This window comes from Natator depressus, chromosome 2, assembly GCF_965152275.1.
Source record: "Natator depressus isolate rNatDep1 chromosome 2, rNatDep2.hap1, whole genome shotgun sequence".
Taxonomy (NCBI): Eukaryota; Metazoa; Chordata; order Testudines; family Cheloniidae; genus Natator; species Natator depressus.
Genome location: NC_134235.1, coordinates 253,436,155 through 253,462,063, shown reverse-complemented (window position 1 = coordinate 253,462,063; position 25,909 = coordinate 253,436,155).

The following is a 25,909-nucleotide window of genomic DNA, read 5'->3' as shown; positions in this document are numbered from 1 at the left end:
CAATATTGAGAATGAACTCAATTGAATTAAGTTAAATTGTATTGAATTAGGTTAATACCTTTGTATTAAAAATGCAATTGTGTATGCCTTATTGTGGAATTCTATGTATTTCCAAGGAAACGGTAAATAGGAGAACTGCAGGGGGTGATTAGGGAAATTCACGTAGCTTGTAACATCTTCGGAGAAATCCTTCCTGCTGTCCCAGAAAGTTATGCATATGCTAGTTCAAATTGGATTCTCCAGGGACCGACATAAAGCAAAGGGGTTTTGGATAGATAGCCTGGTTTTCAACTGGCTCAGGACCTTCTTCCTGATACAGCAAAGGAGCAGGACCCCCTTATCTGCAGAGGGCCCCAATCTTTAGGGTACGGTTAGAAGGACTGGGCCTGCCAGAATTCTGGTAAGCTTTTTAGCATGCATAGGTTCTTTTGTTGTTTTTAATATGTGTGCTTTGTAATGCTTTTTACAATAAGAGTAAAGTTGGATTGCACAGGAACTGCTCTGTGGTAACCTATAACTGTTGACAATTGCTTTCTGAAGAGAAAGCAAGCAGGTGTCCTTGGGCAATACACAGTGAAGGCAGGGAATGGTGCAGCCTAGGAATACATTGATCAGAAAGGAGAGAGATGAGGGTCTCCACCCAGAAAGGCAACAGCTGGGGAGTTAAAAGTCAAGAGTGGGTGCCCTTGCTGAACCACTGAGGGGAAATACATGTGCAGTTGCCCTGAACTGTGACACTTGGTTCTATCCCTAGCTCTGCCACTGGCTTGCTGGGTGACCTTGGGCAAGTCACTTAATCTCTCTGTGCCTCAGTTTCCCAGCTGTAAAAATGGGGTGAATAATATTGGCCTTCTTTGTAAAGCAGTTTGAGATCTACTGGAGAAATATGCTGTATAAGAGCTAGATGGTATTATTTATTATAATCTATAGCACATCTCAAAGAAATGCATAATAAATATAAATGCAGCTTTATAAATATATTACACATGCTGCAAATGCCAGCTATGTATGCCCAGAAGCTAAATTAAGGTAGAGTGTGATTTAGCAACGATATGGACTAACGTACTTGGGCAGAATGGGGAAGGATAAGGTAGGTCTCTCTGATAAATCATTGCTCTCTTCTCAAGTCTGAGTGCCCTTACTTTTGTGTTTTAATATTTCATCCTGTTGCTCAAAACATATGGGTTGATGTTGTGAAAGTAGAATGAATTATATTGAAATTATAATTCATTAAAGAAATGCTACTTGAAGGGTTTGTTGAAATATAGTTGCCAGGAAGAGAAACATTAAGGAGTGTGAGACGATGGGTCCTCAAACTAATTAACTTAGAGCTCCTACTGAGCTAGGAGATTGGTAAACGTTATGATGCAAATAAGATATGTATGTATATTTGTCAGTTTCTGCTTCCTTTTGTCTCCTATGTTAAATTGGCTTTGGCTTCTGTATAAATAAGTTAGATTGAGCTTTTGCAGGGGGCTCACATATATCTGGGTGCATTGGCAAAGCGCTTTGTTAATAAACAGAGTGGTCTGACAGATTATGTGAGTCCTGAATCTGACTTTGACAATTTGGAGGTTCCACCGAGATGGCAACTGTCTTCACTGGGGCCGTGTGACTCCTGACTGTTCTTAGGACGGCGGTGGCAAGCCTGCACCTGGACATTTGGCCCGAGCGGTCCTCTGCCAGAACGGAAGGGTGCATGACCACAGTGAAGTCTACGCCATCGAACCTGTTGGTTCCCACTCTGTTCTGGTAGGGATCCCGGGATCTGACATCAGGAATCTGGTCAGGTAATTATTTCTGTGTTTTGTCCGGACTGAGGGCTGTCTTGTCTCTCTGTCTATCCGTCCTCCCTGTGGTGTGTTTGAGTCTGGGCGCCGTCTCCATCCGGGGATCGGCTGAGCAAAGGGTTCCTGTCCCCACGGTCTGAGTGAGTAAAATCTGCACAATCGCAGCCGCACCGCGCCTTGGGTAAAACCCTTGGTGTGGAAGCAAGGGTGATTGAGGCAGTAGCCTGTGGGCTCCTTTTGTGTGTTGCACCGGGCATTGCTCTGATGAACCCAACTTTCCTTCTTGTGTGATTGGTGTGTAAAGTCCTCCTGTATGGGTAACCAGACGTCTAACTCGGGACAGTTCCCTAAAGGAACGCCGGCTCATTTTATGTATTTTAGGAAGGGTCCGGACTCCTGTAAATTTCTGGAAAAATGGTCTAGACTAACTCAGGAGAATCCCAAAATTCAGTGGCCACTGTTAGGATCTTGGGACAAAGACCAAGTAGACATCTTAAAAGACAAACTCGGCCAACCTAAAACTAAATTGGCAAAAGGAGAGGTTGATTGTTTCATGCAGTGGTGGGAAGAGGCAAATCATAGGTGGACAGAATCAAAACTTGCCTCTCTGAAAGATTCTGGCTTCTATCCCACCAGATGTAACTCATTTTACTGTTGTTGATTTGTGCTCTGCTTTCTTTTCTCTCTCGGTTCACCCTGACTCCCAGTTCCTGTTTGCCTTTTCTTACAAGGGGCAACAGTACACATGGACCACACTGCCCCATGGGTATACTGAAAGCCCGTCATATTTTTCCCAAGCATTAGCCCGAGACCTTGATGACCTTGTTTTCCCGTCCAGGTCCACACTAGTCCAATATGTAGATGATCTACTCCTCTGTTCCCCTTCATTGTCTGCCTCTGAAACTGACTCTTTAGTGCTCCTTACTGCCCTAGCAAATAAGGGTCACAAAGCTTCTCGCTCTAAACTACAACTCTGTCAAGCTTCTGTCACATACCTTGGCTTTCTCCTCTCCCAGGGTTCCCGTGCACTTTCTCCCATCCACGTCCAAGCTATCCTTAGCTTTCCCCGACCCCGCTCCCCACGCCAGGTCCGGAAGTTTTTAGGCATGGCTGGATTTTGCAGACAATGGATTCCCTAATATGCCTCCCTTGCTAAACCTCTCCAGGAACTCACTGGATTCTCTGTGCCTTACCCCATGCCGTGGCCCCCTGAGGCCAATTCTGCCTTTGTTTCCCTCAAACAGGGTTTGGCTTCTGCCCCTGCCTTAGGGCTGCCTGACTATTCTAAGCCTTTTACCCTTTTCTGCCACGAACAATCTAGGTGTGCACTTGGAGTTCTCACTCAGAGCCACGGAGAAAAGAACCACCCAGTGGCTTATTTCTCTGCCACTTTAGACCCTGTTGCCCAAGGCTTACCCCCCTGCCTGTGTGCTGTGGCTGCCGCAGCGCGCCTAGTCGAAATGTCTGATTCCCTTGTTCTCCGCTCTCCTCTTACCCTCCTGGTCCCTCACTGACCTCACCCTGCTCCAAGACTCTGCCCCAGAAACCGAGAAAGAATCCTGGGTTGCCCAAGGTTGCTCTCTACATCCCAATTCTCTTTGGTGCTCTCCTACTGGCGCCTTTGTAGCCCCCTTTTCACTCTACCCGTCTCTGGCCGCCCTGCTACATGGTGTTTCGCATGTCGGAAAGGAGGGGATGGTCTCTGCTGTAACTAAGACAGGATGGTGGCCTCCCCATTTTAGCTCTTTTGCAGCCCGCCACTGTGCAGCCTGTACCATTTGCCAAAGCCAGAATATTGGTAAACCTGTAAAAGTGGCCCAGGAGTTCTGGGGCCTGGCTCAAGCACCGTTCTTGCATTGGCAACTTGATTTTGTACAAATGCCTAAGTGTCAACAATATGATTTTGTATTGGTTATGGTATGTTTATTCTCTGATTGAATTGAAGCCTTTCCTTGTCCCAAGGCTGACTCACTGTCTGTTGCCAAATGTTTGTTAAATCTTATTATGCCTGCCAAGGGAATTCCTGCTACTCTGTCCAGTGATCGGGGTACACATTTTACTGGACAACTTGTTCAACACCTGGACTGTATATTGCATATCAAACACCTGTTGCACTGTCCCTACCATCCACAGAGTGCAGGTGCAGTTGAAAGACGAAATGGTGTACTTAAGAATAAGCTTGCTAAAATTTGTGACTCTACAGGATTAAGCTGGCCAGTAGCCTTACCATTAGCCCTTATGGACATGAGATCCACTCCCTCCCAAAGGCATAAATTAAGTTCCTTTGAAATTGTTATGGGACGCCCTATGCGAGCTGTGACTACCATTACTCCCGTTCCAGATTTGAACTTGACTCACAGTGCGCTCCTTCAGTATTGCAAGGGACTAATGCAAGCTGTAAGTCACTTCCATTCACAGGTTCGAGTCGCCTGGCCCACGGAACCCATCTCCGACGCTTGCCACAGCCCCGAGCCAGGTGATTTGGTCTACGTACGGCGCCATCATCGAAAGCACGCCTTGGAGCCCTGGGGGAAGGGTCCTCATCAGGTACTGCTTACTACACAGACGGCTGCTAAACTATCTGGCATCGCAGCATGGATACATGCTTCACAGTGCAAGAAGGCACCATCCCCAGAGAACCAATCATCACCTCAGGACAACACAGAGTCAATTTTGACTCCAGAAGAAGACGTAGAGGAACAGTCTGCAATACCTTACAATCTACGCTCTCGTAAGGGTTGCCAGAAGCAGACGACGAACAAAAAAAAAGCAGTAGCGAGCCTAGCGCCTACTGCCTGGTGGGGGTAAAACCGTGACTGCGGTTCCCTCAGTTGAGGTTGTCAGAACCAGAAGAGCCTTGCCTCCAACATGCGCCTCTGCCTGTTCCTCTGCTGCTGGTATCTTACGGTCTGGGGAGACCTCGATGACCATTCTTTTATCCAGCAGCAGGTGTGGATAGCTCAGACCCTTAATATTTTTAATTGCTGGGTCTGCAGCCACATCTCAGCCCACTCTCAAACTGGTGTTCCTGTCCTGGCTATCCCACTCAAGTCCCCAGACCTCACTGGAGGGCCTCGTCCGTTTAACAAAATATGGAAGAGCAACGACACTTGGGAAGCGGTGGGAATAAATGCATCTAAATGGATAAGTGTGGTGGAGGGAAAAGGTCATTGGTGTTGGGTGTGTAATGGGACAGGGCTGGATCTGGGGAAAAGCAATTGCTTTCAGCATATTGTGGCCAATGGTGTATGGGATTATTCAAACAAAACTAAAAGTGGCGGGCCGGGTATGGAGATATGAATTTTTTCTCAACCTGGGATCAAACAGAGAAATCAATCTCATGTTCCCCCTACAGTCATGCAAATAACACCACTCCTTGTAAGGAGAATTACCCTGTACCCTTTGGGGGATACTCCTCCTCCTTTGCAAACACCTATATGACAAATGGGTGCAACCGACCCTTCCCGGCCTTAATAGGCCATCACTGGGTGTGTGGGACCAGAGCTTATACCGCACTACCAGCTAATTGGTCAGGAATCTGTTATCCCGCCAGACTCTTCCCACAATTCCGAGTGCTAGGAACCTTCCCTCGAGAACGCCTCCGCAATTTCAGGTGAAAAAGAAGGGACTTAACAGATGCCCAATGGTATGTAAATAACATAAGCTCCTTAACCTGGGAAGAGGCCATTGGCAGTTCCTTCATACCATTAGGGGGAGTAATACACCATGCAAAAAGGCTCCTAAGGTTACAAGCAGTAGTTGAAATAATGGCAAATGAAACCGGAGAAAGTTTAAGAGCCCTGGCCAAAGAAACAGGGGCAATCCGACAGATAGCCCTCCAAAACCGTCAGGCATTGGACATAGTGCTGGCAGCAAAAGGAGGGACTTGTGCTCTCATTGGAAAAGACTGCTGTGTGTATATACCAGACAACACCAATGAAGTAATAGATCGTGCTAGCCACTTAGAACAAATCGCATATCTTCCTCACAGAGAGCCAAGTTCTTTATGGAAGTGGCTAAGTAACCTTTTCAATTTCTCTAGTATAGGAAACTGGTTGTTTCAGGGAGCCCTAACTCTCCTGTTTGGAATCCTAATAATATTTGTATGTTTTCAGTTACTTTCCTGTTGTATCCAAAATTGTGTCAGACATGCTACACAGATAGCTGCCCCAATCCAGAGTGCTAATTTGATGATTTTAAATATCACTGATGAACAAAGAGATAAAGAACAATTGATATGTGGAACCCAGTCATTGTTGGTCATTGCATAGCTTGACCAAAAGGAGGGATTGTGAAAGTAGAATGAATTATATTGAAATTATAATTCATTAAAGAAATGCTACTTGAAGGCTTTGTTGAAATATAGTTGTCAGGAAGAGAAACGTTAAGGAGTGTGAGACAGTGGGTCCTCAAACTAATTAACTTAGCGCTCCTACTGAGCTAGGAGATTGGTAAACGTTAGGATGCAAATAAGATATGTATGTATATTTGTCAGTTTCTGCTTCCTTTTGTCTCTTATGTTAAATTGGCTTTGGTTTATTTGTATAAATAAGGTAGCCTGAGCCTCAGAGAGGGGCTCACATATCTGGGTGCATTGGCAAAGCGCTTTGCTAATAAACAGAGTGGTCTGACAAATTATATGAGTCCTGAATCTGACTTTGACAATGTTTAATGGACTCAGTGTTTGTTACTGACTGTGGAGCTACTGTTTATATGATCCAGTTAAACTGGCTGTGACATTTCCAAATGCACTTCAGCAAATAATATGAAAACAATATTCTCCACAGCAGGTTTAGAATTGAGACCAGGTAATCCTAAGTAAACCTGTCACTGAGACCTACAAATTCTGGCAGTTCCACGACTGAGCCCATAGTTTTCCTGACAGAAGGTCTAAGGCAGTTGCCAAAAGCAACTTTAGTTCCCATCTATCAAAGGTGAAAAACCAGGCCTCTGTCCTTGAGTGCTTGCATGCTGGGATTTGAGTGGCCTGGCGCCAAATGTCACAAATGGAAGAGCGTGGGCCAAGAAATAAACACAAAGTAGACTTTCCCGCTGCAGCAGGGAGAGCGGTTATGGGAAGAGCTGCTAGATTATTCCAAATGTTTGTAATGCAATATCGTTATGTGTTACTGTGTATATTTTATATACTCTATATTTAGTATATTTGTAATCATGGTATCCAGGAGGCTTTGTCTGGAGTGGTGGAGTTCGCATGAGCTCATTTATGTTTGATGTTTTCTACGGTCTGCCGCAAACACTTTTCAATACTAAACTGGTGATGTCATCAGTGGGATCTGTACTATGTTGGCATTGACAGTGATTCGGATATTAGCCATCTGTCAAAAGAGATTGACATGTGCTGCCAATTGCTGAGTGGAGTTCAGTGGCGGCTAATGATAGCATTGGTATAGTCTGGAATTGATCTCTGTGCAGAGGGACCATACACAGCCTGAGAGAGGAACTTAAGAGGGGCATGTGGCCTCTGTGCTCCAGTGAATTTTACCCATAGTGACATGACAGGCTCAGCTTTTTATAGATTGCACTGTTACCTCCGTGAGATCAAAGGCACCTCGGTCCACCTTAGTCTGCAGAAGAGAAGAGTGAGGGGGGATTTGATAGCAGCCTTCAACTACCTGAAGGGGGGTTCCAAAGAGGATGGAGCTAGGCTGTTCTCAGTGGTGACAGATGACAGAACAAGAAGCAGTGGCCTCAAGTTGCAGTGTGGGGAGGTCTAGGTTGGATATTAGGAAACACTATTTCACTAGGAGGGTGGTGAAGCGCTGGAATGGGTTACCTGGGGAGGTGGTGGAATCTCCATCCTTAGAGGTTTTTAAGGCCCGGCTTGACAAAGCCTTGGCTGGGATGATTTAGTTGGTGTTGGTCCTGCTTTGATCAGGGGATTGGACTAGATGACCCCCTGAGGTTTCTTCCAACTGTAATAGTCTATGATTCTATGGTGTTGATACACTCCATTTGTGTAGCACGGTGGGCAAAATTCTCCAGTGTGGACACCGAAGTTGCACTTGCCTAAAACTTTAAACCTAAGAGTTGCCATACTGATCTAGCTGGTTGTCCATGTAGTCGAGTGTCTTGTATATGGCAATAGTCAATACTAGCTGCTTCAGAGTGTAAGCCAGGGTCTGAATGAGTTCTCCTCTGTCCTCTTATGAACCGGGGGAAAAGGCTTCAGGAGCTGACCATATTTGCATGGACACACCTGCTCTGCCTTGGGGGTTCAGCAGACAGAGCTGCTATGCCAAAGTGATCAGTTTGGGTTGTCCAGGGTTAAAATTCACTTTATTGCATTGAATGCAAGGGTAATGAAATGTGGTTGTCCTGATTGCATGAGTGAAGAGCAGCAGAACTGTACATAGCCTGCCCTGACTGAAGGGTGTGTGTGGGGGGGTCACACTAACTTGAGTCACTCTCTCTCTCTAAGCAGGGGCCAGGGATGCCAAATCCAAGTGAAACTCAAAGGAGAATGGGAGATGAAACAGATGTTCCTACCTGGGTCTGGGGATTCTGTTTAAAGAGTCCTTGAGACCATTTGACTCATCTCTTTCCAGTGTTTAAGGACCAAGCTGAACAAGCACTCCCAGCCTGTGCCTGAACATCTACACGACAATTTTTAGCCCTGCAGCCTGAGCCAGGTGAGCGCCAGTCAGCTGACCTTGGCCAGCTACAGCCATGCTGCAGGTCTTTTACTGCAGTGCAGATGTACCCTTAGAGGCGCCCAAAACACTGGGTAGGGGCTTGAGCCAATTATATTTTGCAATGTTAAGAGAGAGCCCTAGACACTGAACCTCACCCCTATTCCTGCTTCAGAGTAGCAGCCATGTTAGTCTGTATCTGCAAAAAGAAAAGGAGGACTTGTGGCACCTTAGAGACTAACCAATTTATTTGAGCATAAGCTTTTGTGAGCTACAGCTCACTTCATCAGACGCGTGCAGTGGAAAAGCATTCCACTGACACCACCTAGCAAAAAGGTTACAAGAGGAAAGAGTAAAAACCCCAGGATGGACAATTATGCAATATTGAGGAAGTCTTTTGCTAACCCCAACCAATAAGTAGTTGGCTTATATTATTTATTTATCCAGCACAAAATATCGGAGAAGGGCTAACGTGACGATGTGTGGATATGGATCCTGATTATGCTTAGGCTGGGGTTCAGGGTGAAGTCTACCCCAAGGCTAAGACCAGATTCCACATGTGTTGTACTCACGATATTTCAGCTCCAAATGACATAAAGCTCAAGAGATTGTGCTGGTGTTGCAAGATTCCCATTGTCTTATGATATAGGGAATTGATTCTCACCATTGTGAGCTCTATTTGACCCAGATCCAGAAAACAGGAACCTTTTGGACTGGGCTCTGACTGGGAATCAAAGCCCCATCCAAATTCTCCAACATTCTTGGTGGTAAAGATTGATGCAAAGAACACATTTACTTCCCAGCAGTGTCCTTATCTTAATCACTATTTTTAGCCCCTGTGGGTGGAGCAGCCCACTGATTCTTTCACGGGCTTTCTGTTTCTGCTGTAGTTAAAGAGTATTTTTGTTTGGTTTTACACTTTTAGCTGTTTCCTCTTCAAAATCCATTTTGGCCCTTTCTAATTTTCCTTCTTGTAGCCTGCTTGAGCTTTATTGGCTTCACTAGGGTCAGATTTAACAGATTTTGAAGGATTTCTGGTTTTTGGCTGAAATAGCCTCTAAGTCTTTCACCTGCTGCTTTGTACCTACAACTTTCAGTTCCTCTTAACAAGGGGTTTTCTGTGGGAATAAACCTCCAGTGATCTGTATAGTGCTTGCTCTCAAGAACTAATATCACTGGGCCAGACCCTTAGCAAGCGTAAACTGGAGTAGCTCCAGGGATTTCAACACATCTTGTTTTAATTAGAGAAAGGCTGTTTTGTAAATTTAAGTCATCCGGATAACACTTGTATTGATCTTTATAGTTGAAATCCAGAATTTTATACACAGCAATTCCAATGAGATGTTTTTCCTCTGTCTTTTCAGTTCAGCCTCCTAGGGAGAATCCTGTTTGAAAAATGTTGTAACCCCTGCGAGTTTTTATGGCTTTGAACATAATTGGCTTTAGCCTCATTAGCCTCCTTTCAATATCAGTGTGATCTAGGCATCTGAGTTTTTACTCTCAAATTAATTTGTGAATGAGGCTCACAGATTCCTTTGATTGCCTGATAAGTGTTTCCTCTCTCTTGAGACATGATGTATGAATTTGCTGTTAGTGAGTAACGGTTTCTATAGCAGTGAAATCCACACTAATCACGCTCATCAGCAGTACACTAGTGAGTCCGTGAATTCAAGACAATACCAAGCTGGGAGGGGTTGCAAGTGCTTTGGAAGATAGGATTATAATTCAAAATGATCTGGACAAACTGGAGAAATGGTCTGAAGTAAATAGGATGATTTTCAATAAGGACAAGTGCAAAGTACTCCATTAGGAAGGAACAATCAGTTGCACATATATGAAATGGGAAATGACTGCCTAGGAAGGAGTACGGCAGAAAGAGATCTGGGGATCATAGTGGATCACAAGCTAAATATGAGTCAACAGAGTAACACGGTTGCAAAATAAGCAAACATCATTCTGATATATATTAGCAGGAGTGTTGTAAGCAAGACATGAGAAGTAATTCTTCCGCTGTACTCCACACTGATTAGGCCTCAATTGGAGTATTGTGTCCAGTTCTGGACACCACATTTCAGGAAAGATGTGGATAAACTGGAGAAAGTCCAGAGAAGAGCAACAAAAATGATGAAAGGTCTAGAAAACATGACCTATGACGAAAGGTTGAAAAAAATTGGTTTGTTTAGTCTGGAAAAGAGAAGACTGAGAGATGACATGATAACAGTTTTCAAGTACATAAAAGGTTGTTACAAGGAGGAGGGAGAAGAATTGTTCTTCTTAACCTCTGAGGATAGGACAAGAAGCAGTGGGCTTAAATTGCAGCACGGGAGGTTTAGGTTAGACATTAGGAAAAACTTCCTAACTGTCAGGATGGTTAAGCACTGGAATAAATTGCCTACATAGGTTGTGGAGTCTCCATCATTGGAGATTTTTAAAAGCACCTGTCAGGGATGGTCTAGATAATACTTAGTCCTGCCATGAATGCAGGGGGCTGGACTAGATGACCTCTTGAGGTCCCTTCCAGTCCTATGATTCTATGATTATAAGTTATAAGGCCATGATATTTCTTGACTCATACTTCATGGGGATGAACTCACCTATCTGTGTCTGCTTGAGACCACAGTTTTATACGGAAATGAGCAGCTGCAGGAGAATATGGAACTAAACTGGGAGATTTTAGATGAAGACTCATTCCAGATGCAGTTACTTAAGTCATCATTGTCTTTGGCTAAAATATCTCAGTCACTACAGTGTTGGGCATGATATAGGCAGGAAAATAGGCAGTTGGCTATTTAGATCTATGGTAAAATTTTCCAAGGTCCCATTTTCAATAATAACGTAGGACCAGACTTTTAAAGGTATTTAGGCACCTAAAGATGCAGATAGTCACCCAATGGGATTTACAAAAACTTCTAGTTGCCTAACTCCCATTGATTTCATTGTGTTTCAGTGGAGCTGTGCTGGTTTGCACCAGCTGAAGATCTGGCCTCTAGCCCCTGGGTGTAACCCCTGGATATTGCAGACCCAGGGTTTCTCTAACAGAAGCCTCACTACAGATGTGCTGCTTCTAAATGGAAATGGTGACCGTATCATCAATCCAAGTGGAGTGAGCCTTTCAGACTACATTTCCCTTGATTTATCTGTGCAAAGGGATTCTTTTTATAGCCACAGTTGACCTTGTTCTTAGCAGTGACAATCTCAGTGCCATTACTCCTGTCCTACAGCTCCGATGCAAGACCTTCCTGTTAGCTGCTCTTAATGTGGATGCTACTTGAGATACTGCCTGCAGTTATGAATAAGGATAAGATTTTGTCCCAAATATTTTTAGTAAAATCATGGGCAGGTCCCGGGCAAAAAAGAAAAAAATCATGGAAGCCCGTGACCTGTGTGTGACTTTTACTAAAAATATCCGTGACCAAATGGGGATCTGTGGGTCCACATACCGCTGAAGTGGTGCAGATGCGCAGGGGCTAGGAGCCGCTTGCAGCAGCTGGGGGCTGCGGGGTACCCCTGCCACCTGCAGATCCAGGGGTCCCCTGCTGCTTGTGGGGGCCGGGAGCTGTGGGGTGCCACCTCCCGTGTCATCTGGGAGCTCCAGGGTACCCCCACCACCCCAGCTCAGGGGGCCCACAGCAGCTGGGAGCTTGGGGGTTCCCCTGCAGCTGTGGGGGCCGGAAGCTGCGGGGTACCCCTGCTGCCCTCAGCTCCGAGATCCTGAGGCGGCCAGGAGCCTGGGGGTTCCCCACTGCCCTCGGTGACCTGGAGCTTTGGGGGTTCCCCGCTGTCCGCGATGGCTGGGAGCTCTGGAGGTTCCCCTCTGCCTGCGGCAGACGGGAGCTCAGGGGTTCCCCCGCCGCCCATGGCAGCCGGGAGCACCAGGGGCCGCAGAGGTAGAGGGGGTACCTTGCAGCTCCCTGACCCCCCCTCCACGAGCGGTGGAGGACCCTGCAGCTCCCCACCACCGCAGGCTGAAGTCACAGAGGTTACTGGAAGTCACGGATTCTGTGATTTCTGCAACCTCTGTAGCTAAATCGTAGCCTTACTTATGAATGCTAGAGAGGAGGTGGCATTGTCTTGCTGGCTCAGTTTGATCTCAGAAGGCAGGAACACTGCGGGAGGGAGGGGGAAGATAATAAATGAATGGAAGCATCAGGATGTGCGCATACCAGAAATGAAAAACCAGCTGATCTTATTACTGTAGCCCTCTCATCCCCCATTCCCCTCTTCCCATCGGGCATGATCCAGGGCAGTGGGAATCTTTCCATTGACTTTGGATCAGGCCTGTTGCTTGTTTACTCTCACTCACTCACGGCATTACATCTGAAATTAGATTGTGAACTCTTGTGGAGTAATTTGTGTCTTCTGAAGCTGCTCTGTAATGCGCCCACATCCTTTTGGTTTACCCATTAGGAACTGCGCTTATTGCTGAATGTAACTGTTTAAGCCGTAGAGCCTAGGGTAACTGTGACCTTTTCTGCCAGCCCTGGTAAACCACCCTTGCACTGGAGCGGTGTGCTGCAGTGCTTACGGGGATCCACCAGGGCATTAGAGTATAGAGGGCCTATCGGCTGATGTGGCTTCGGTTTGTCCTGCTGAGTCTTGGCGGACCTGGCATGGATCTGAAGAGGGGTTGGTTTATAACAGGGCTACAATGACTTCATGTGGGGGAGATCATCAAAACACTCTCTGCATCTGAAAAATGATCTGAACTCTTCCTAAGCAAACTAAGCAGAAGAGGCTGTTTCGTCGGTGCTGGGCCACATGTTCAAATTCACCACTTCTTTTTGTCGTCCTTTAATCCTTCTCCAGCCCCTTCTTCACCCTAAACAGACTCCTCAGAAATAACACTATGGGAAAAGGCATGCAGCACATCACACACACTAGGAGGTCACAAGAGATTTTTTTAAAGTTTCCCTAATGAAGCTTATCTTGTTTTGTAATAATCATCATCTTCCTCATTGTCTTAGACTTCCCTGTGAGTAATAAGGAAGAGTGAAATAACCCAGAGTCCCTGCCTGGAATCTCTCTAAACTGGACAAGAGACAGATACAAGGAGATAAGAGAAGAGAGGTGTCTTTGTGTCATTGATTTCTATTGGTTTTTTGTTGTTGTTGTTCTTTTAAACTGTTTTAATTTAAACATTGGCAACATTTTAAGAAACCTGCAACCCGTCACTGAGTGTGCTCAGAGAATAACATTTCTCTTGAACTGCAGCAATTTCCACTCTCACTGCTTCAGTTAAATCCTCTCCTGACCCTGTGCAGAGCCATGAGTGGCACCTTGCCAGCCACGGAAGCAGTCTTAGAGCTGTTCTACTCCTGCAAAGCAAGTAGGCTCATGGTGGGGAGCTGGGAGGAATGTGGTATGGGGTCCAGTAGTGGTTCAGTCAGGCCCAAACACAATTATAGGAATATGTTTAAAACCCTGTCAAACAGCACCAATGGACCCTGGGCACTGGGTCCCTTGACAGGGTGTCATTTCAGTACACTCACTGTTAGGAGGTGCATGGTAAGAGGTGCTCAGCAAATGCCTCTTGCAGCATGTAACAACTTTATTAACTCTACTAACTTAGAGACAAAACTACATATTCGTATGAGCCAGTAGATGGGGATCTGTCTATTAACTCTCTCTCTCTCTCTGTGTGTGTGTGTGTGTGTGTGTGTACAGAGAAAGAGAGAGAGCGAAATCTCTTTTATATATAACAACACCAGCAACTACCTAGCTGGGCGTGTAGTTTGCCTGACCAGTGTAAACAAGGCCATAATCATGTCTTTTATTCCACAGATTATAAAATGGTTATTCCTGGTCTATGCTGGGCAGTTCTAACATGATTCTGTTGAGATGGTTTTACTGCCACTTTATCTGAAGCCTTTGGAGGGTGAAGAAAATCTGGAAGGACTGAGCAAGAACAAGAAGAACAGCTTTGGAAAGAAATAGATTAGACAATTTAAGAAAAGAAGAATAGGATGCAGTAAAAGGGGGAGACGGGAAGAGGTGTATTATAGGAGGAAGAAAATTGGCCTCTTTTGGTTGCAGGCAGAAATCTTCAAATATCCCTGGCACTCCAAAATCATTCCTTCAGCAGAAAACACTCATGGGTCCAATTCTACCATCCTGACACTCAATTGCCAACCCCTGACATTAAACAATCATCAGTCAGGCCCTCCAAAATCATAAGATTGCCTTAAAAATCATAAAATGTATTTTTTTAAAATGAACAAACCAACATTGGGGTTCTTTTTCATTGTCATCTGCTGTTGGACTCTTTAGGGGTCACATTTTCAAGCTTGTTTCTGCAACCAAGAGGGTTAGAAACTCCCTTGTTTGTTGTTTTTAAATGAAAGCTGAGATTCTCCAATCATGCCATGAAGTCAGGACCTGGGGCTTTAAAAAAAGTGACACATTTTTAAATATATCATGAGAGTTTGCCACACTGTAGGAGTACCTTACTCACCAAGTAGCTCCATTGAAATCTGTGGGCTATCTACATAGTAAGGTAATAACGTGAATATGGGTAGCAGAATATGGTCCCTTATTAACAATGGTATTATTAATATTCAGCAGGGATGCGTTTTGAGTGCTCAACTTGAGACATCTTATAGGGGTCTGATTTTTAGCAGAGCGGTTGTGCCACCTTTCTCAAACTCAGATCCCCTTATGTTGTCTCAAATTGAGCATCCAAACTCCCTAGTCACTTCTGAAAACCTTAGCCATCATTATTTGGTCAGGCTTGACAAAGCCCTGGCTGGGATGATTTAGTTGGGGATTGGTCCTGCTTTGAGCAGGGGGTTGGACTAGATGACCTCCTGAGGTCCCTTCCAACCCTGATATTCTATGATTCTATGATTTGTGCTGGGCTTTGTAAAAGACAAATAGAAAAGCCTCTAAAAGCTTTCCAGCTAATGTTAAATCTGATGCAATGAGTTGTGGATAAATACGCACTAGGGAGGGAGGAGAAGGGTAAGACGGGCAGTGTGTGCAGCAGCAAGAGAAACTTTAATTATAAATTAATGTCACTGACATATACTTTTATTCATTCGAGTGGTTGTTTTTAATTTTAACCCAAAACGACAGGATTTTAAGTTAATCCCCCGAAGTGCTGGGAGGCTGCTGAGATGCAGTAAATTTATACCCTCCAGATATGACCTTAATACTAAAGCTATGAGAACACAGCCTGTGGGCACTTAAAGCAGACTTGGTTTAGAGTTTCCCTTCAAGCCAGGTTTGTCAAAGGAGTTACTAAGCTTCATGAACTTTTCTAGCAAATCTGGGTACAGTTTCAAGCCAACCCAGACCATTTTACAGTTTGGTGCTAAAAAACAGGCAGAGTTGTGACACCAAAACCAGGTGAACCACGACTTGTTTTTGCTTTACATTTTTTGGTTCATTGTGATTTGGAACTTTATTTTATTATTTGCCCCCAATGAGTTTAGAGTCTAAATAGACTGGCTGGATAAAAGAAGGCTTGCTAACTCTCCTTTAGAGATGGGGAAACTGATGCACGGAGAGATGAAGGGACATGCCTAAGGTGACACAGGAAATCTGTGGTAGAGCTGGGAATTGATCTGTTGAGCACCAGTATCTTAAATGCAAGATCATCTCTGTTTTCAATACAAACAGCAGAGGATAGTCATTGTGAAGCACAGACATGTGCCAAGATGTTAGCCATAGTCAGGTGCCACTTCTGTGATAGTTAAAGTAATTACTGACAACTTGTCTGTGCTTGTCAATGGACACTGTCACTAAAAACAGATTATGCCATCAGAATACACGACGCACTAGAGCACTTCAAGGAATAATGGTGTGGGATCTGCTTTTGCACTGCATTCTTTGAACAGTGAGTCATGTGTAGCCCTCCTGCCAGGTGGTGTAGAACATACTGGGTCAGACCAAAGGTCCATCCAGCCCAGGATCCTGTCTACCGACAGTGGCCAATGCCAGGTGTCCCAGAGGGAGTGAGCCAAACAGGTAATGATCAAGTGATCTCTCTCTGGCCATCCATCTCCACCCTCTGACAAACAGAGGCTAAGGACACCATTCCTTACCCATCCTGGCTAATAACCATTAATGGACTTAACCTCCATGAATTTATCCTGTTTTCTTTTAAACCCTGTTATAGTCCCTAGCCTTCACAACCTCCTCAGGCAAGGAGTTCCACAGGTTGACTGTGTGCTGAGTGAAGAAGAACTTCCTTTTATTTGTTTTAAACCTGCTACCCATTAATTTCATTTGGTGGCCCCTAGTTCTCTCCTCATATGGGACCCGTTCCAAACCCCTCATCATTTTAGTTGCCCTTTTCCGAACTTTTTCTAATGCCAGTGTATCTTTTTTGAGATGAGGGGACCACATCTGTACGCAGTATTCAAGATGTGGGCGTCCCATGGATTTATACAAGGGCAATAAGATATTCTCCGTCTTATTCTCTATCCCTTTTTTAATGATTCCTAACATCCCGTTTGCTTTTTTGACTGCTGCTACACACTGCGTGGACATCTTCAGAGAACTATCCACGATGACTCCAAGATCTGTCTCCTGATTAGTTGTAGCTAAATTAGCCCCCATCATATTGTATGTATAGTTGGGGTTATTTTTTCCAATGTGCATTACTGTACTTTATCCACATTAAATTTCATTTGCCATTTTGTTGCCCAATCACTTAGTTTTGTGAGATCTTTTTGAAGTTCTTCCTAGTCTGCTTTGGTCTTAACTGTCTTGAGCAGTTTAGTATCATCTGCAAACTTTGCCACCTCGTTGTTTACCCCTTTCTCCAGATCACTTATGAATAAGTTGAATAATATTGATCCTAGGACTGACCCTTGGGGAACACCACTAGTTACCCCTCTCCATTTATTCCTACCCTTTGTTCCCTGTCTTTTAACCAGTTCTCAATCCATGAAAGGATCTTCCTTCTTATCCCATGACAACTTAATTTACGTAAGAGCCTTTGGTGAGGGACCTTGTGAAAGGCTTTCTGGAAATCTAAGTACACTATGTCCACTGGATCCCCCTTGTCCCCTTGTAGGCAGCAACAAGGGTTCTCTTTTTGCCCCTGAGGGGAGAGGGTGCTTGAGTGATGCTCATCAGTGTCTCCACAGTCTCCACCACCGTTTGTCTCTGTCTCTGCCACTGTGTGTTGCTGTGACTTGCTATCACTGTCCCTGCCACTGCTTGTCACTGCCACTGCTCACAGCTGGCACCTCCACAGCCACCTCTCGTGGCAATACTGTGCTCTGAGATTCCACCACTTGGCCCAGTTCTCAGTGATTTTCCTGGGGAGTGGGAACCTCTCTGCTGCCGCCTTTTCCACGCTCTAGTGAGTGCTGAGAAAGAACCAGGACGCCCCCATGAATCTAGTCAGCCCCGGCTTTGTACACGGGAGAAGGGCCAAGTGGCTTGGACGACCTTTTAAACAGATCCACATCACCAGCTACAACAATCTGTCCCCACTTCTCCGGCCTCTTTCTTAAATATGGTGTCACCATCCCTTGCTTAGTGAGTAAGACTAAGCCAGGGTGACCCCCTCCATGAGTTAATGCTATATACAGCCCGGCTGCCCTTTTCTCATACAATCACGATAGCAACATTCCACTACCCCTGCAGTCAACACGAAAGTAAAGTGTAACTCAAAACAGCCAAAATGGATCCCCTTGGCAATCAGAGGCATGCACAAGGTGGGGAGGGCCCCGCCCCAATATCCATCTAAAAATATGTATTTCTGCTCCAGCCCTGGCTGCTGACTGCCATTCACTGCCCCAGTCCTGGCCATGCACAGCTCCAGCCCCAGGCCTGGCTGCTGCTCCAGCCCCTGCCACTGACCCAGGCCACTGCTCCAGCCACTTTCTCAGCTCCAGGCCACTGCTCCAACCTGCCCCTCCAAAAGCAGTCACATTTAAATTCCTGCCACACGCCCCTCCCTGTTGGCAATGCAAGTCTGTCTGCTGATCCTCTAGGCAGAGAAGGAGTGTCTATGCACACAGTCTGCTCCAGAGGACTTTGCCCGCAGTCCATCACTAGATGTCAGGGGAGAGCTCATTCAGACCCTGCTTACACGTGTAACACTGGCAGCAGTGACTGAGAGGTTCGTAAGCAGATCTTACACTGAGGGCTGTGTTACTGTTATATTCAATTATCGGTCATTCACGTAAGTGGGCTGCATCTTCGCTCAAGCAACGCCCGTGGCCACTGGATGTGCCATTCTTCTCGGTGCCCCAGGTACCACGCCAGCTCTGCGATGGACGCAAGCGCTCCATCTCCGGCAAGGGGACTCTTACCCATCGTTGGGCTGCGGGACGTGAGCTAAGTTCTACGCCCTCTGATAACACCAGTACACTTGTAGCCCCCGAGAGAATCTATTAAGAGGCTCAGCCTGAGGCTATACCCGCTTTTCTGCTGAGACCCGTCCACTCTTTATTTTGATTTTAATAATAAAAGCGATGTCTATATAAAGTGTTCTGGGCCTCACGCTGTCCGCTACTCCAGAAAAAACCTTCTCACACAAAATTATGGCTTTTGCTGCCTGCCTATAAGGTCACCGAATCTGGGGCTATTTTGGGCCAAGTCAGGGAGCAAGTCCCAGAGTCCCGGAGCCCTCACAGAGAACATCCTGCCAGCGACCCCCTCTCTTTCATAATGCCCCAGCTCCAGTATCTCTGCTGCTCAGAGCTGCGGTAGTACGGCATGAGGAGAGAGGCCCTTATGCCGCTCCCTTTGCATTGCTTCAGGATTCAGAGGTTCTGGGGGCTGAGCCCCGGGCCCATCCTGCAGGGGAAGGGTATCAGCTTTCACTCCTGCTCCGACCGAATAATCTGGGCAGATCTTGGAAAGGAGCAGCCTCCCCACAGCAAGTTGTTCTGCAGTAGGGAGCAACGTGCCCAGATGTCCTGAGTGTGGAGAGGAAGAATGGTCTTGTAGGTGAGACCCTGGACTGGGACTCAGCAGGTCTGGCTTCAGTCCCCAGCTGTCTTGGGCAAGCCACTTAATCTCTCTGTGCCTCAACTCCCAAGCTGTGAAATGGGCTTAGTAACACTTAGTCAGTTTTCGCTATTTGGACTGTTAAGTTCTTGGGTGCAGGGATTGCCTCTTAGTATGTGTGCACCCAGTGCCTTACACAATGGAGCCCTGATCTGAGTTGAGTGCCTCTGGGCATGACTGTAATACCCACAATAATTAGAATAGTGTTATCGCCTATGGAATGTGGCTGGAGAGGGATATGAAAAAAAGCCCAGATAAGTGGAAATGGGGAGAATCATATTATATCCAAATAAATCATATTCTACCAGCATAAATAATGATGATTCTGGTTAATGACTGTTCTGTTGTCACATTCTGTTTGTTTACATCTCAGAAACATTTCAGTGCTCCTGAATTTCCTGAAATCCAACCTTATTCACAAAGCTGACGCTGCAATATTTCTGAATGCCTCCATTCCCAAATATTACAAAGGCACATGCAGAAGTGCAGAGCAGTGCAATGCAGTATTTGCTATCATCCTGGTTTGTTGGTATCTTTTTGCAATGCTAATGGTCCCTGCAGACTGTAGCTGCACTGTGGGGCGTGCTGATATTTGTTAATGTCCTATGTGCACGGTTATATGTTATTTTCTAGGATGTTTTATACGCTATTCCTTCTGCTACAGAATTACGTAGTGATTTGACTCGCAGCTTCAGCTATACCACTTCCAGCTGTGAACTTATGTTTCCTAAACCAAGCAGGACTGGGCCAGGTGAATACATAGCAGGTAGTGTCTTAGGGTAGACCTAGGGTGCCAGATCCTTGGGTGTAGCCCAGCTGCATTGTAGATCAGTGGAATTGCAAAGGTACTGTAAAGCTCACCTTTGCACTCTCCTGATATTGGAAACTCTGTGTACCAGGCTGGTCCTCCAGCATAATTTAGGGCAGCCTGAAGTCTGTACAATCCTACCCACCCAGAACCCTGGGTATATACTTAAGTGGCTAGCCTGCTCTGCTGTGGGTTCACTGTGGTTGTTATTTGAGGCAGGTAGATCAAAGCTAGCTTGATTATGTCTACATTTGAGGCAGTCATACCTGCGATTGCAGTGTAGACATGCCCTAATGCAGATTACCGTTGCCGCCCCCCTCCCCCTGCCAGGTCCAAAATTGCACCTGGGAATTTTCACAGTGTAGGTGTGGATCCACCCAGAACTCCTTTCTCCAGCCACGCTTCCATCATGGCAGCAGGGAAGGGGCAGGAGAGTAGCCCTTTTACACAAGCTCTATGCAACCGCATGATCCCCTGCAGCAGGGGTGACTCCTCCAGGGTTAGATTTCACTCGTGGTGTGGTGCAAAACAGCATGAGTGCACCAGAGGAATTGGCTGAGATGGTGAAGGAAGTGCTGTTGAGGGTTCAGAAGAGGCCAGCATCCCCTCTGGGTTATTTCTAAGCAAATGCTGCAGCAAGATACTGGCAGAGCACTCTGTTGATGGAGGTACCGTCTGTTAGATGAGATGTAAAAACCAACTGCTGGTGGCTTTTGATCAGAAGATCCCATGGGATATTTTGCAGCACTGAAGGGAGATGATCATATTCTAGTCTGGGCAGCTGCAGCCTTTCCGCTTAAAATTGCATCTGTCATTTCATTTGGATGGGGTACTCATCCCTTCTCATCCTAAACCCTCAGATAATGTTGCAGTGTACTGTTAAAGCAGAATACTCAAGACTCCTGGCCCTAATTAATGTTAGCAAAGAACGTAGAGGTCCTGAGATAAAAGCACATATATATGTGAAATATTATTTTTCCTTTGTGGCAGGCTTAGAAAAATGCCATTTTCCAGGAGCCCATGACAAGTGAAATTCCAGTCTGGGTAAGTCAGAGTTTATTGCTTGCTGTGTGGCAGAGAAACAGTAAACTCTTTAAAACAACAGGTGAATTAGCTGCTGCCTCCAAGCCAAAAACTGGGGCTTCTATCATAGCTTCCTTGAGCCAGCAAAGAGCAGTACAAATGGCTGTTGTGGTCCACTTATTTTGCTACTTTCTTCCTTTGGCCCCACTCAATAAAATCTTCCATCCATAATACAAGAGACATGCAAGTATGACTGAAACAGACAAATATCTAATATACAAATTCTAAGGCTTGTGATATACAGGAGGTCACACAAATGACCTATTGGTCCCTTCTGGCCCTAAAATCTTTGTGTGTGTATGTGTGTGACCTCCTGTACACACACACACACACACACCCCAACATCATGGGTAGTTTGTGACAAGCACATATTCTTGCTGGAGAAATAAATATGAGATTCAAGTAATCCTTGAACAGCTCCCTTTACATTTCATTCCTTGTGTATTTGGAGTTTTCCATCCAGTTAATAGCCGTGGATGACCCAAGAAATCACTTGGTGATAACGGAACGAACCACTGAACAAGGACATTGTCATAAAAGCAAATCAATTTTAAATTAAACTGGAGAGGTCTCATAGAGTGGACCCCATTTTATGGAATTAATGCAAGGAAGGAGAAGAAGATTTTAAATTAAAAAGATAGTTAGAATTACATATAAAATCCCCAATTCCCATAGTATTAACATTGTGATAGCTACACATATTTTGCTTTATATAATAGTTGAAGACATAATCCCTGCCCTGAGGAGTTTGTGTTCCAAAAGAGTCATTATACAATAGCAGGTAACTGGCCAACATGTATTCATTGATTACAATTGATTTTAGTTGTGATTAATATGGGAATCAGGAAATCCTGAAACCAAAGGTAAAATTGATTCAGAAATCCTACGATTGTTGAATAACATTTCGAATGCATTCCCTGCTTACTCTGAAGAATCAAGGCTAGCTAGAGATGGTTGATGGTTTATGTTTGTTTTTTGGTTTTGTTCCTACTTTTTGTGGTCAAAAATGGGCTTTTAAAAACAGTTACGTGAACTTTTTAAAAAAAATTCAAAATGTTCTGGTTTTCATAATAACATCAAAAAATGTTTGGTTGCTCGATTTTTCTTATTTTTTGGACCTCATTTTTTAAAATTTTCAGTTCTTCTGTTTCCTTCCACCCCACCCCACCCTTTTCTCAGAGGGGAAAATGAGAAGAAAGAAAAAGGAGGGAAAGGAAAACAAGCGAGAGAAAGTGTGTGTGTGTTGGGGTGGGGGACCCTAAACCTGAAAAAAAAGGAGTTTCAAAACTGAAAATTTTCAAAACCTGAACATTTTGAATACAGGAAAAGTTGCAGACCTGGTTGAAAATTTTATGGCAGCGTTTTGTCCTCTGGAAAATGCTGATTCAATGAAATCAAAATGTTTCACAGGAACATATTGATTTTGTCCAAAAAGTATGGAAAATTATTTAAACATTTTGTTACAATATACAAATGTAAATGATTAATTCAAGATTAAACATTTTAATCTTATCAAAATGAAGCATTTTCACCTTATATAAAGAAAACATTTTGATAAGGTTAAACCAAAATATTTGGGAATATTTAGCTTAATGAATAATTCCAAGATTTCTACTTTTCATTCCAATTCTGGGCAAAATAAAATGTCAAAATATCAGAATTTCCCACAGGACAAAATTCTATTTTTCAACCCACTCTAAAAATTGTTCTCTTTTAAAAACCTGAATGGAAAATTATTTCAAAAATTTCCACAGAATCATCACAATTGTCCACCTAGCTGTACTGCTGTTGCTCATACATGTGATTATGCTAATTTATATGGAAACATTTGTATACCATAATGGAATTTGGTTTTATCAACCACTTCTGGCAGAGATAGCTCAAGTTCTATGGAGCAAATCTAAACTCCTATCCAAAGCCTATTAGTGCTGATATGTTTATCTGTGTTTATGCTGATCAATGGGGTGTTCATTAGCAGGGATCAGACTGGAAATAATAGGCTTTGATGTATTCACAGCTGGATAAGTATTTTGCACATTTCAATGCAGCTAGGCTGCAGGTGAAAGATTTAATGGCTTGTTGAAATGCTCATTAGTGACAATTTTGCCCTGATTATTTCTGCCATTTTGGACCAAAATTTTCTGAGATTTCAGTGGCTTTGAATTTGAATCTGAATCCTAGACCTGATTTGGTGTTTAACTCTAACCACTTATACGCTTATCTAAACCTATTTAGATTCTGGTCCAAGTGCTGTATTCTCATCTCTCTTTAATGCATAGTAGGAACACTTCCTAATATTTAAAGTACTTAATAAAGTTCCCAATATCCTTACTACTTCCTAAAAGTTCCTAAAGTATTCTTTTCAGAGTAGCAGCCGTGTTAGTCTGTATCCGCAAAAAGGAAAGGAGTACTTGTGGCACCTTAGAGACTAACAAATTTATTTGAGCATAAGCTTTCGTGAGCTACAGCTCACGTCAGCGGATGCATTCAGTGGAAAATACAGTGGGGAGATTTATATACATAGAGAACATGAAACAATGGGTGTTGCCGTACAGACTGTAACAAGAGTGATCAGGTAAGGTGAGCTATTACCAGCAGGAGAGCGGGGAGGGGGGAGGGAAAACTTTTGTAGTGATAATCAAGGTGGGTCATTTCCAGCAGCTGACAAGAACGTGTGAGGAACAGTGGGGGCTGGCGGGGGGTGGGGGGGTGGGGGGGGAATAAACATGGGGAAATAGTTTTACTTTGTGTAATGACACATCCACTCCCAGTCTTTATTCAAGCCTAAGTTAATTGTATCCAGTTTGCAAATGAATTCCAATTCAGCAGTCTCTCGTTGGAATCTGTTTTTGAAGTTTTTTTGTTGAAGAATTGCAACTTTTTGGTCTGTAATCGAGTGACCAAAGAGATTGAAGTGTTCTCCGACTGGTTTTTGAATGTTATAATTCTTGAAGTCTGATTTGTGTCCATTTATTCTTTTACATAGAGACTGTCCAGTTTGGCCAAGGTACATGGCAGAGGGGCATTGCTGGCACATGATGGCATATATCACATTGGTCGATGTGCAGGTGAACGAGCCTCTGATAGTGTGGCTGATGTTATTAGACCCTGTGATGGTGTCCCCTGAATAGATATGTGGGCACAGTTGGCAATGGGCTTTGTTGCAAGGATAGGTTCCTGGGTTAGTGGTTCTGTTGTGTGGTATGTAGTTGCTGGTGAGTATTTGCTTCAGGTTGGGGGGCTGTCTGTAGGCAAGGACTGGCCTGTCTCCCAAGATCTGTGAGAGTGAGGGATCGTCCTTCAGGATAGGTTGTAGATCCTTAATGATGCGTTGGAGGGGTTTTAGTTGGGGGCTGAAGGTGATGGCTAGTGGCGTTCTGTTATTTTCTTTGTTGGGCCTGTCCTGTAATAGGTGACTTCTGGGTACTCTTCTGGTTCTGTCAATCTGTTTCTTCACTTCAGCAGGTGGGTATAGTAGTGGGTGTTGCTAATGCAAATGAGGTCTACTTCTGGTTTACCAACAGATGGTGCAGAGGGCTCTTTATCTCTAGAGCCGTAGCCACTGGCTAATGGCCTCTTTCTACTTCCTTTGATCATGCCATGAAAGCACAACTTCAAAGTCCGTATCTATAGCCCTTAGTCAATGGGAATTTTTATTTGGGCTTCTGTAGGCTTTGGATCACAGATTATTGTTTACATTTGTATTTCTTATCACACGTGCTAGTTATTGGAGATGTGTGTTTTCAAACAAGGTCTTTCCCCTGGCTACCTCATTCTCCATTTAGTTGATCCTTCAGCCAAATCGTATTGATGGATTTGCACCATCATAGTTTTATTTTATTTACACAGGCTCTGATTAGAGCTGCTTGGAAAGTGGGGGAGGAGGGGGAAATAATTGGTGAGCATTTTCCTTTTTTGTTGAAATTTCCTAATGAGCCCTAGATGTGACACTCACCGATAATGGGAGGAGACTTTCATGGCATGATCAAAAGAAGTAGAAAGATGCTGTGAGAAGGAGGAGCACAAGCATTGAAAATGACAGCATTAGCCAGTGGCTAGGGCTCTAAAGACAAAGAGCCCTCTCCACCATCTGTTGGTAAACCAGAAGTATACCTCATTTGCATTAGCAACACCCATTGTGCCAGTGTGATTAATTGCCCATTTGGGGTTAAAATTCACTTAATTTTTGAGTGTAGGGGTAACTAAATGTTGTTTTCCTACCTTGCAAGGGAATATAGATAAAACTAGCCAAGGAAACTGTTTGTGTATAAAAGTCTTCCTTTAAACCACTGGCAAGAGGTAGACAGCAGGTTACAGCATCCTGGATAGGAACTGAGGGGTATCTTGTTAAGCTTTCTGAAGTTCAGATTCTAGCACCCTGCATAAAGATGTAGACAATTACTGCTGACTCATGTTGCCAAGTGGATCGTTTGCGTTCCAACCAGGACGTAAGAGGGATTGGAGTGGCTGTGGGAATGGCGAGCTGGGCCAGAGGAAGGTCTGCAAGGAAACCCCAAAGAACAGATAAACGTGGGGAGAAAGCTGGAGCTGAAGTTTATTCTTTTACTTAAGTTACCAGTAAGCCAAAATTCCAGGAAAGAGGTATGTTT